Below are 12,613 nucleotides of genomic sequence, written 5' to 3'. Positions count from 1 at the left end.
AGATGTTCCTGTTCCACACACAGATAGTGTTCGAAAACTTGTCAACAAATTTAGGGAAACTGGGTCTGTTCTTGATAAGAAGCGAATGGTGCTTACAGAGGAGAAAGTAGACGACATTGGAGCACGATTGGAACATACTCCTCAAAATCCCTCTGGCGCCTTGCACAAGAAAGACATTATCCTGGCGTCATTTCGTCAATGTAATTGTACGAGGTTATTTCGTTACATTGCTAGCAGTTCCAGTTACGTGGATGATGCATCCAGTTTGCTGGCAGATGTGCTCTCACTGCGCTAGCTGCTGCTGCACGAACAGCTTGACCGTGAAAAGCTCTGTAGAAAGGAACAATTTATGCAAATGATTTATGTGTTTCATTGACGGAAATACATCCATCAGGGTGGTGGTGATGCAGTCCATAAAGTCAAATCAGCAGCAATGTGCTGACCAAATGTCGCTCAAAGCTCTGTTGTTCTGCTGAGTTTACTTCAGCATGATAGTAAAGTCCACACTGAGCTGCTTGCACTAAGATGTGATGCCTGCTATGCGAGAAAAATACAGCTTTTGTGAGGATGTGGACACCAACTGCTTTCACCCTGTACTCATTGTTCTTAGCCAATTTTTATGTTACCGAGTATAGTATAAAGATGATATCTAGACCAAACAAAAAAAAGTTAATGGTTGCATGTTCAAAATATCAACTTTGTGGTCCAAACAATTTGTCTCTTTGATGCAGAATGTTTTGTTACAAACAGATTAAAACACTTTACCTTTGATGGAACAGCAACCTAAAGTGTCTCCAAAAATGTTTTGTAATGTGCCACACATGAAAACTATTCAGAGCACACCATGGATGATGAATAGAGATGAGTGGCAGCTTTTGTTATCCCACAACCAGATTTTGGAACACCAGGGCTTTGTCCCATATTACCGCTTCGTACTTGTCGAATTAGGCAGGCTCCAACTAGTCCTTTGTAGCTGGTAATCAAACAGCCAGTTCCGTAGTGTAAGCGACAGTTTAAAATAGTCTATAGGCTTATGGCCACTTGTACCAGGTCTATCCACCAAGCTCCGATGCATCCTACATAAACGGAAGTACAAAGCAGCATACAAACCTGGAAGATCCATAGTGCAAAGCTTAGCAGGCTTCAAAACTTGCGACAAGGATTTTTAAACAAACTCCGGCATCTACGGTGTTGAATGCAAATGCAACAGGAAATATGTAGGCCAAGGCAAAAGACCTATCAAAGACAGATTCACGGACCACGTAGGATACGTAAGCAGGAAAGAAAGTTCTTCTGGGTTGGCCAAACATGTAATATAAATCAATCGCCAGTTACCACAGGATTGCATCTCCTTTTTGGTGTATGCTAAAGGAAAAATAGAATGGGATGTTAAGAAAGGTGTGCACATGATTAAAAAGAAGATAATCTCGACAATTTATATGGAAATCTTTATTTATCATGGTATAACATCGTTAAACTTAAAAAACAATCTCCTTCAGCCATCAAACTCGGCAAACAAGAACTTACCAACACTGCAAGACCGCAATGACATCTGGCACAGCGAGTAGCGCAGCAGAATCTCAACACGTCCCCTTCGCCATCTCTCGAGCAGTCCTGATGATGATTCAGAGATCAAATCGAAAGCTTGGACAAAAGCTTAAAGTGTTTTTTATCGTTTTGTTTATGTGTTTTGTGTTTTTTTAACAATCATGGTGCCGGCATGTGACATAAGTTTTTTACTGTCATATGAAGAAATCATCTTTGTAGTTGTTACAAATGTTAACGAATACATTCTCAGATGTTTGCATGATGAAGTAGCAATTCCAAGTACTGCTGGAGTTAGCATGGATCCTGCACCTCTACAGGCTATACCATCTGGATACCAACAAGTTCTTTGGAGATGGTAAGATGGGATAAACTGCGAGTCTCATCATGAGCTGTGTTCAAACTTCAGATCTATTAGAGGGGCAGAGTTTATAAACTGGCTCCTGGTGGCAGTTATATAAAACATATTTGTTTGTTAGAGAGACAGTGATAGCTGATAGCAAATGCTGAAGAGAGTATACTGTATAACGAATAAGAACTAACAATAGTACATAATATCCTTATTGCTATACCAGATAGCTTCATTAGTCATACACAAATTTGGCCTCAATAAATTAACTAGTGCACCTTTTAAAACATGCCTTTACAATAAAAGCAGTTGCACGTAAATAAATGTGGATTTCATCTTTGGCTTTGCCAGAGGAAAAGTGTGTGTGTCGGGGGATTCTTCAAATTGGAGACACGTAATAGTTTGCTTTATCAGAAATTATTAATAAAAATTGTGGAAGAAAATAATCAAATTGTCGGTAACATCTTCCAGTTTCAGATTTCCATAATAACCCATAAGTGAGTGCACAGTTATGGTTTGTATTCTGTTGTAGTAAAATACATGTTTATTTGTGACTTTCCTAAGACAAATCCCACTGATGTGTTTAATTCAAGAGGTAGAATAGCCACATAAGGTAACCTACAGAGAAAGACAAAACTCAGTTTACCAAATGTTGCAGGCAAGTTCTTTTCATGAAACATGTTTCATTTATATCAGATTACTTCTGTAATAAGATTAATAAAAATAAAAGTACTTATGTGAAGTATTTTCTTCTTTCCTTCTTCAATATTTAGGTCATCAACCTGAATAACATCATACAAGTGTGATTTTTAAAACATTAAGGTTAAAAAGTGGAAGATAGAAATAGATTAAAATTGAAAACCCTGACTCGCGTCTCGCATCAACCATTCCATGCTGCTGGCTGGATATACTCTGAACCATGCAGGTCTGGATTTAAAATTTTAACCCATTTTTATATCTCACACCCCCATTTTTTGAACTTGCACTTTGTGAAGTTCCTGTGTTCGTGACTAAAGCATTGAATAAGGAGAGAAGAAAATGTCATGCATGCTGAGACTTTTGTTAATCGTTATAATACTTAACAATGGGATTCAGATTGGTGCACACTTTTATATTGGCACTCCTGCAAAATTCTTGTAACAGCCCATACTTAGTATGTGTTAGATGTATGAGTGTCATTTTTAGTATTTGTACAAGGGTCATCCAGAAAAAAATGAATTTTTTGGTGTAAAATCCAAACGACAAATGATGTGTGGAGAACATTTATGGTACAGAAACTACATACCTTGCTCTACTTTCCCACATATTCACCACACCCATTCAAGCACTTAACATAGCGTGATACAAGCTTGTTGATACCATCATTGTACTTGGTTGCCCCCAATGTATTCAACCATGTAGTGACAGGATTTTTGAGAAGGTGTACTGTAACGATTTTGTGAAAAAGAGAGATTGAAATTGCAGGAAAAGGTTCATGCAGAATGTCTAACGTGAAACGTCAGTCAGCCTGAATTGCTTCATCGATCTTTGTTTTCAAGGCCTCTGGCATAAGCGTGGGTCACTTCTGCACCATCTCACTGCTTGGCTCAAACTGAGGGGGCGTAGGTGGAGCATGCTACAGTCGAATGTTTCTTCTTTCCGGAAAGCACTTGGCCACGGCTGATGAACTAAAATATGCTGTCACTACACGGTTGAATACATTGGTGAGAACCGAGTACAATGATGGTATCAACAAGCTGGTATCACGCTATGTTAAGTGCTTGAATGGGTACGGCGAATATGTGGAAAGTAGAGTAAGGTATGTTGTTTCTGTACCATAAATTTGTTGCATACAACATTTGTCCTTTTTGTTTTACACCAAAACGTTCCCTTTTTTTCTGGATGACCCTCGTAGTTGATAGTTTACAATGACTGAAAGGAAACCAATCTGACAAGTGGATTTCTTTAATTGTAGGATGCAATACATCGTTCATGGTGCCAACACCAGAGACCCACTATTCATGAATGCTGCTGCTCCCGTCACGTCATGGTGCACTGAACCAAGCCTTAGCACTTGGAACAGCAGAATTAGTTGTATTTTCTCGGATGGTGTTCAGTCAACTTCTTTATAGTTCAGTTGGTATTGCACATATTTATGTTTGGACTCAAGTAACAGAGCACCAACTTTGCAATAAGAAGAATCAGAATTGTGCTTTTTGTCATGTGTTGTAGTGGAAAAACTACCAAATATTTCAGTAAAACTTGAACATGCATGCAATGTTAAAACTTTAAATATTGTATGATCCTAGCACTTGAAATATTTTGTATTACCTGAAATAGTTGAAAGGCTCCCACCTTTGCATCGTACGTGACACAATAACAAATGTGTGTATGTATGTATGTGTATTTGCTCCTCTGTTAATTTAATGACAAAAAACAGTCTGTGAAATCTAAAGCATCATGGTAGAGGGTCTCTGTGCTGATGCACTTCATGAGCATAATTGATAAAATCTTCTCTTGCATTTACACGAGTTTCTTTCAGAGGTTGGTGATGTATTTGTTGTGATCTATAGCATCAATACCACTACCATGTTGTTTGCATTGTTTCAAAAAGTATAAATGGTAACTTGTGTAAGAAGTATATGTGAATTAACAAGTAGTTATGGTAGTGTCGTGAGAGTTTTATATTTTTCTTTTGTTGGTGTGCTAGCACAATTCCCCCAACATCGAGACGGCAATGGATGTAAAATTACTTGAAGGATAAATGTTAAAATATTGCAGTAGAAGTTAACTGTAAACATGTGCTAGAGTAATTCAGTGAAATAGCTTTAACATTGAAATCCATGACTTTTTTTTTGTGAATTTGTTGTTATTTATGTAGTCATGTTGTAGAGTTGTATGAGTGAGGTCTGTCTGCAAGATCTGAAACTTAGGCCAGATAAGATCGTATATGGATATATATATATATATAGTATATATGTAGTTGATGAACTCGAGTGACTGCTTGCAATAAGTTGTTGGAAAATGGACTCCGTTATCCACTCCCGCTCTCAGTTACAGGCTTTTTGCATTGTCCTCAAGGAAAGTCGGTGGTTGATTTTATTTTTTAAAAAGAAAGATCAAATGGGATTTGTATAAAGCTACGTACCACCCCCCTCAGAAAAAAAATATTTGGAGTAAATTACAGATATGCTAAAATTCAGTGCACATACATATTTATATAGATTGCATAATGCTGTTTCTTTGTGAACTTTTCTCCTGTAATCGTATTTAGTGCTTTTTTTAGTGTTCACAGAAACCAATGAGTTATAAAATCCAGAAAGAAATGGGACAGTCAAGTTGAAGAACATTATTCAGTGTTTGTGCTTCTAAATGTTCCATTTTAAATAATATTTGTTCTGAGTAAAAAGATACGTGCAGCTCCTTATGTTGCTTGGTAATTATCATATAATGTTGTGGCATTGTAGTGTTTCAATTATTATTAATACTGCAAATACATTACACACTTAAAGTAAAGTTAATATAAGAAGAATGCCCCCATCCCTCCCCAATGCTGGTGATGAATGTAAGTACCTTCCAGGACTGAGGAAGGTTGGAATCAAATGTGATACGAAAACATTGTCTGATAATATAGTGCTTAATAATTTGCAATATAATTTAATAATTTATGAATTAATTTTTCTCAGTACCAACTAACAGCTCAATTTCTTTGCAGATTTTTGTTTTACTCTTGCCCTGTTTTTTATGTATGTTCCTATTTACCATTAACCTTGTATTCCCCCTTACGGCTGAAGGCTACAGAGTTTATAACAGGGTTATGTGTTGTTATCCTTGTATATTTATTTATGTATATGTATACATATATAGTTCATGTTAACTTTGTAGATCTGAATTTATGAACATGTAGAATATATTTTAAGATAGATCTGTGGCGGATGCTACACTCAAGTATACATTAAACATTAATTTAATGCATGTTGAATCATTTGCTGAAATGAAACATTACAGTACCCAGTGGTGTAAATTCCTTGTATTTGTTGAAGAGTGATAATGCTAGATAGCTTTGTTTTCTCAATCAATTTATTTGTTTTCTCAATCAATTTATTATTTCAGAGTATGTCGCTAGGTAAACTATCAAGGTTTGATATTTTAATTCTGTATTTGTTGATTTGTTGCACAGTTTTCATTGTTGAAAAATCATACCATGAACTTCAATCAGAATATCCAGAAGAAAATTAAAATGAAAGTTTGTGAGGTATTCCTAATGGAAGGCTAAACCCAATGAGATATCTCTTGAGTCAGTTTCAAATGTGACTCCCCGTCATCAAGAATTGTGTATTGGGGAAGCAACTTTAGTCATTGGAGAGGTGCTAAAATATTAAGTATGGAGACACTTGCTTTGGAGTGTTTTTATTTTTGTATTTTTTTTCTTATATTAATTGTGAATCAGTTAGCAATAAATTGGCATTGCTTAAAGTTGCATTGTCATCATTATGTATGCATATTATGTTATCTTTTATATACAAGTTCCTCGTTTCAGTAGAGGACTGTTTTCAAAGCAAGGTACTGTCACAATGAAACTTATCTTTACGTTCTTGTGCAGTTATATAAGAAATGCTGGCAGACCAATACATGTGCACGAGCCAGTGGTGACAATGTCCATCCACATGTCTTATGATGTGAACACAAGTTATTTGGTACTGTTTCAATTTCCTCCTCAGTGAGCAATAATTTCAGGTGGAAATTGTGAATGGTAAGGAAATATGGAGGTGGACAGAGCTCTAACAAAGAAGTTGAGGGAGGGGAGGAGAGAATCCAATGTACATACAACCTTTGTCATAAAAAGTTCCAGGAGTGGCACTGCAAGAAATAAAATATCCAACTTACCAACTAATAGTCCTTTAAAGTAGTCTCGTATGCGATTGATACACCGCTACCAACGTTTCTGAAGGTTTTGGAAGCAATATGTTTACCTCATCCGTTGCTGTCTTCTGTATCACTACAGCAGTTTTATGTCGTATTTTTCTCCATATTTTTTTTCCAGCCAGGGAAACAAGAGGAAATTGCATGCTGACATAGCAGAATATAGAGGATGTAGAATACCTGTCATTTAGTGTTATGAAGAAATTCCTGGACCGACAGAGCAGTGTGTGGTCTTGCATTGTCATGCAGTAAGAACCACTGTCCAGGTGCTCAGAAATGGGTTCTAATTGCATGCCACAAATGCTTTAGACCACGGACGTAAAGTGTGTCATGGAGGACAATGCCTCTGGTGACACCCAGACAGGCATCCTACCATTAAAATCCTCGCATGCCACTCAAACACACAGCCTCTTGATAGGGTTAGTGAGTGCCCGAGCTGAGCAGATGGAGGGAAAGAATAACAAGCCTCTTTTGTTTGTGGTCCCTTTATAGAAGTATTTCCATATTTCTATGTCTGTCTTCCCCAACTTCACACAAAACTCAGTGTTCGGTGCTCACATTGATCCCCATAACAAATGCCTCTGCTGCTATGCACTGGCCTGGCAGCTAGTGGAACTTTGTGTAACAACTTTCATGGCCACATTATGTGCAGAACACACAACCCATGACTGAATATAAGTCACCAGAAGAACTGTAACGTAAGCGTTTGTCTGTCCTGCAACTTTTATGACAAAGGTTGTACATTTTGACATATGTAAGGAGTTACACGAGTCCACCTAGGCTGAAGCCTGTGTGCAATTTTAGGTTAGCAATATTTGCATCCAAGAATGTAAAAAACTTCCATAGTTTTCATGTGCATTATTTGGCCAGCTGCGTATCTGTTTGATATTTCACAAATTGCTGTTTCCTTTAATTTTTCCCCTTGAACTCCATGGCCTGCCAATAACTCACACATTTCAGACTGGAGCCCAGTTGGCCATTATTACTTTGCAAGTGCTTCTATTGTTACTTTTTTCCATCATTCATACAGAAGTTCATTTCCCAAGTCACTCTTGGTCATTATTATCCCTGTAATGTGGCTGTACCTTTCCTGTATGCAGGCATTATCATTGATGTTCCAGATTAAGAGTGCAATATGTCATTATATTTGATCCCAGATTTTGTTCTCTTTGAAGATTGTCAGATGATTTTGTTAATTTAAGAAGAATTGATTGTTTCTAGAATGCAACTAGAGTATAATTTATATTTACATTATTTTTTATGTTCAAGAAAATATAAGTTTCAGAAATGAAAATAATGTAGAATGGTCAAGGCTCCTAGCCATGCATTAGTCTGAAAGCATTGTTGGAGCTTAAAGTGTTTGGGTATAAAGATACCACACCTAACCTAGGGCATCTCTTACTGGAAGTCAAGAAATGTATGAACATTTTCCCCATGAAAAAAAAATACATACTAATGATCAAATATTATATACTAGCGTGTGTCCCACAATGAAAAAGTATTGTAACAAAATAGAATAATTTTTTAATAATATGTGTACCACCAGTTTGCCTGGATTCCTCCCTTCCAGAGTTCTAAGAACACCAAACTGCAAAATGCTTGATGTGTCCAAATAAATGAACAAAGCAGACGAGAGGCCCGAGTGGCCAGTGATAAAGAAAGAAGCTTTGTATGTTACATTAGATCTAAATAACTAGCAGAACTAAAATTTATAATGATTTAGAGATCTGATTTTAGAAACTTTTCTCTTACCAATTTATTGTTTACATCTTATTGAATTTTGATTACATTAGAATGTTCTATTTTGTCTCGGAATTGAAGAGTAACATTATTGTTATGTCTTCCTTATTTTTTAATAATGTGTTCGCTACTTTTATAACCATTATCTATTGACATTTGAAGTATATTCATATTTTCTATAAACAAGGAGTGTAGCATTTCTTCCCATGAGGGACTGGTGCTTACAAAATGATCACTAAGATCTTGTTCCATCTTCATGGATCAAGACATAAAATTCACTAAACACAAGAACATTATGACCGGGACTAGTCAGAGTAGGGTGTTTTTATAACAGTACAGAGGATTTCATTGCACCACATTCTTTATCTTGTGGTTGGATATAGATGCTAAGCTAACACCTCAAAATTTGTGTTATGTTCTAGGTAGGGAATAAGTTTGGCATCCATGTTAACCCCGTGCAGAGAAACTTAACTTACATGAGGGGAGAGCTCACAGACCTACACTTACATTTATCACTAAGATTCAAGAAACCACTTTGTTATTGAATCATTGCTGCTTTTGTTGGTTATATATGTGCAGTTATTTATTAATTGTAATAATTAAAAAAAATTACAATCATAAAAAATAATAAACCATTATTGCGTGAGTGTTGCACACATATTTTACCATTCACTAAAATTCACAAGAATGATAATTTTTCATTAATGCTTTTTTTATACTAGTGCAGTTGTTTGTTAATTATAAGAATTACAAAAATTACCATCGTTACCAGTCAATTACACACTGTCACTGGTATGAGTGCCTCAACATGCATTCAAAGAGAGTGCCTGATAGGCCCACCAAGTGCGTTTTGACTCATATTTACATTTGAATAAAAGTAATAGCGGAATATTGAAGAACAATTTTTCCTTTTTTTATAAAAATGTTTGCAGTTGAAAATTGGAATAAATTAAGGTGGTGGGCCTTATCCCCTTGGGTAAACTAGGGTTAAATGTAAAATGTCCTTACCAAGGACAAGGAGCTCTGATGCTGGTTGCCAAGTAGTAAACCATAAGTGTTGGCTATCATGGCTGACTCTCATTGTCTGCTTCAAAACAAACGTATTGTTTTGCGTATTTTGAGGTACACGTGCAAAGTGATAGAACCACGTTCTTAGGCTTTAGTGTCAAGCAAGAGCTATGGTTGGAGAGGATTTGGACTGTTCATTAGTGTGAAATGAAGCAATGGAAACTTCTTTTTAAAAGAAAATGAATTCTGTAAAAGCATGTTACTTCTTTCGTAAAAATGTGCGTTTTGATAAATTAAGGTATGCCACTAGACATTACTCCTAATTGTATCTAAAGAACTTGCGGAAATGAAGTTAGACCTTTCCTCTCATTCATCCGTTTGCTGTGCTATTATCATTCCATTATCTGGTGTGTGTGCACCAGTGTTTGCTTGATTTTTGGTGGGAAAGGAAGAACTTGTCAACCAGTTCTATTTTGCTTCTGCCTCATTCTCATTCCAAAGTCAGAGGAGAAACAGGCAAGTGCTCAGCTGATCCTTATGTCAGTTTTAGAAAATATTGCTTAGTCTTTAGTCAACCAAACCAGCTGATGCTTTTCCTATTGCCAAAATACCCTCCCCCTCCCCAAAGAATTATGCCAATTTAATTGGTGCACTCGCATTAATTTTACATCAAAAGTACATTGCATGCTTAAATGACAATTACTTGAATATTCTTAGCAATGAATATGGATATTATAAAACAAATCTTGGATAGATTACATTTATGGTAATATTCTCCAATTTCACCATTTTGTGACTACAGTATGCTCCAAAATAAACTGTACTGAAAGTGGTTTATAAGCTTCAATGAATGTAAAGAAAAACAAACACACATGTTTGTTCATAGATATTTGCTAAAAAAAAATTGTTCGAAATGCTTTGTTGTTTCTCGAATTCCATTCATTGCATTCACGTACATGTTTTCGCTATTGTGCCTCTCTGATAGTGCTGATGTAACACTGCCGCCTTGGAATCAATGGGTCCTAGAGTCAATCGCTGGTGGAGGCACATTGTGCAATTGTTCAGATTGCACTTTAAGATGTAGATCCAGTCTTGATTAAGCCTATCTGAGCACTAAGTGAACTTAACACAAACTTTGACTTTACTTTTACTATTGAATATTGAAAGCAAATTCCTTGCTTCTGTAAAACAGGTAGCTTTCTCACACTTACGTGCATTGCCAGACTCAATGAAATTGAAAGAAGAAACCTGTAGTGTGTGTAGTTTCCTGAGAAGCTTCAAATCCATTAGATTTGGTGATGGAAAGGAGAAGTTTGTAAAACATTGCCTGTTGCTATATAATAATAGTGTACTTTCCAGCACAAGCCATAAGACAGTACTTTGTGTCAGAGAATGCTTCTTGCACACTGAAAATTGTAAGCAACTTGTGAAACCCATCACAATATTCATCTGAAACGTGTTTTGAACAGTGAAGATAATAGTAAGCAAATTGTCCATCGCTATTTTCATTATTTTTTATTCCACAACCTGCATTGTTTGAAGGAATGGAATTTGGTTGATTCAAAGCAGGTATTGGCCTCCCCTTACTGACGTTTTTATTTCAATTCATTATCGCAGGTTAGGTGGAAGTACAGTCACAGGCTGAACCTCGCTCTTCAATAAAGAAAATTTTAATTTGAATCACAGTGTGGAAAACAAACATGGTGATGGACAATTTGCCTAGTGTTTCTTTTGCCGTTGAGTGTACGGTCATGGACACTTCTGGGTTGTAATGATTCCATTGAAAGTCGATGGATTTGTTACAACCCAGCAGTGTCCATGACTGTACAAGTCCATATGAATGGAAATTATATTCAAAAATAGACACTATGCATGCTAAGAATAGAAATGAAACCCTGGTTGTGCATTTTCAGTACCATTCCTCCTGGCACCACTATTTTTTCTAAATTGCATACTGTATGCTATTAAAGACAAATAATTTTTTCCCATTATCAATTGACTTGTCATGTTTTTCAAGATGAAATGAAAGCAACTGGTTTTACAACTAGGTTATCAATATTCATGTATACTTTGTTTTATCGTTGCTCAAATGTTTGATCTGTCACTATTTGTGGTACATCGTGATATTAAAGAAGTCACGTGGGAGATATTAGTCGTAATCGTGTATAGGACACAAGAGAGGAATAGCTCATTATAGAAAATGCTTGCTTGCTTGAAGGCATAGTTGTACTTACTCAAACCATTACTCTGTTGTTATCAAGACCTGTATGTGATGAAAATCTTATGAGATGTGTTGTATAATTTACATTAGCTAGAACAGAAAACTGTTTTCTTTCAACTTACAACTACAATAAAAGATATTTATTTAATGTTTTCCACTGTAGTTTTTGTTATTCCTCATTGTTTCTACATGGAGACCAATTCATGTGATTTAATGATTTGTACCTTAGGACTGTGTCTTTATTGTATTTCCTTGGCAAATGTAATGGGTGTTCTTCACCAGATTAAGTTCAGTATCAACCTCTAATTGCATATTTAACATTGGTCGAACACACTGATTTGTAGCGTGGAAAGTGCTAGTCTAAATTGCCAACATGTAGTACATATAAGTGCTAAAAGAAGAAAATGTTAATTGATCTTTGCGCAACTAAAGGATTCACAGGTAAGAAGCGAATTCGAATATTAACAGTAGTAGATTGTTAGTTTTCATCATAATGTCCCCCTAGATTTGTGTGTGCCTTTTATGCCTCCCTTTGGGCTATCATGCATTATTTGTATGTGAAGTAATGACATGGTGAAACTAAAGCAATTACCTCACACACTTGAGGTACAAACCACATGTAGGCTGTAGATTAGTTAATTTCTACCATGCTGTGTACTTGTGTACCCTCTGAATCTTCCAATGTGTCCCCATGAACATGAGATTGCAGAGTGGTACACACAACGGCGAAAGAAACAGTAGGCGAATTGTCTACCACCATTTTCATTCGGTCTGAATTACACAATGTAATGACAGTGAATTGAAATGAAGACGTCAATAAGCAGAGAACAATGCCTGCTTCTAACCAA

General features: G+C 36.2%; 1 protein-coding gene across 6 annotated transcripts in view; it reads left to right on the top strand.

Moving 5' to 3' along the window:
- Positions 1 to 12,613, top strand: part of Dap160 (dynamin associated protein 160) — a 119,590-nt gene that overhangs the window by 79,599 nt on the left and 27,378 nt on the right. The window lies entirely within an intron of this gene.

This window comes from Lepisma saccharinum, chromosome 6 (genome assembly GCF_977018435.1).
Source record: "Lepisma saccharinum chromosome 6, izLepSacc3.1, whole genome shotgun sequence".
Lineage (NCBI taxonomy): Eukaryota > Metazoa > Arthropoda > Insecta > Zygentoma > Lepismatidae > Lepisma > Lepisma saccharinum.
This window is presented reverse-complemented; position numbering and strand designations above follow the sequence as displayed.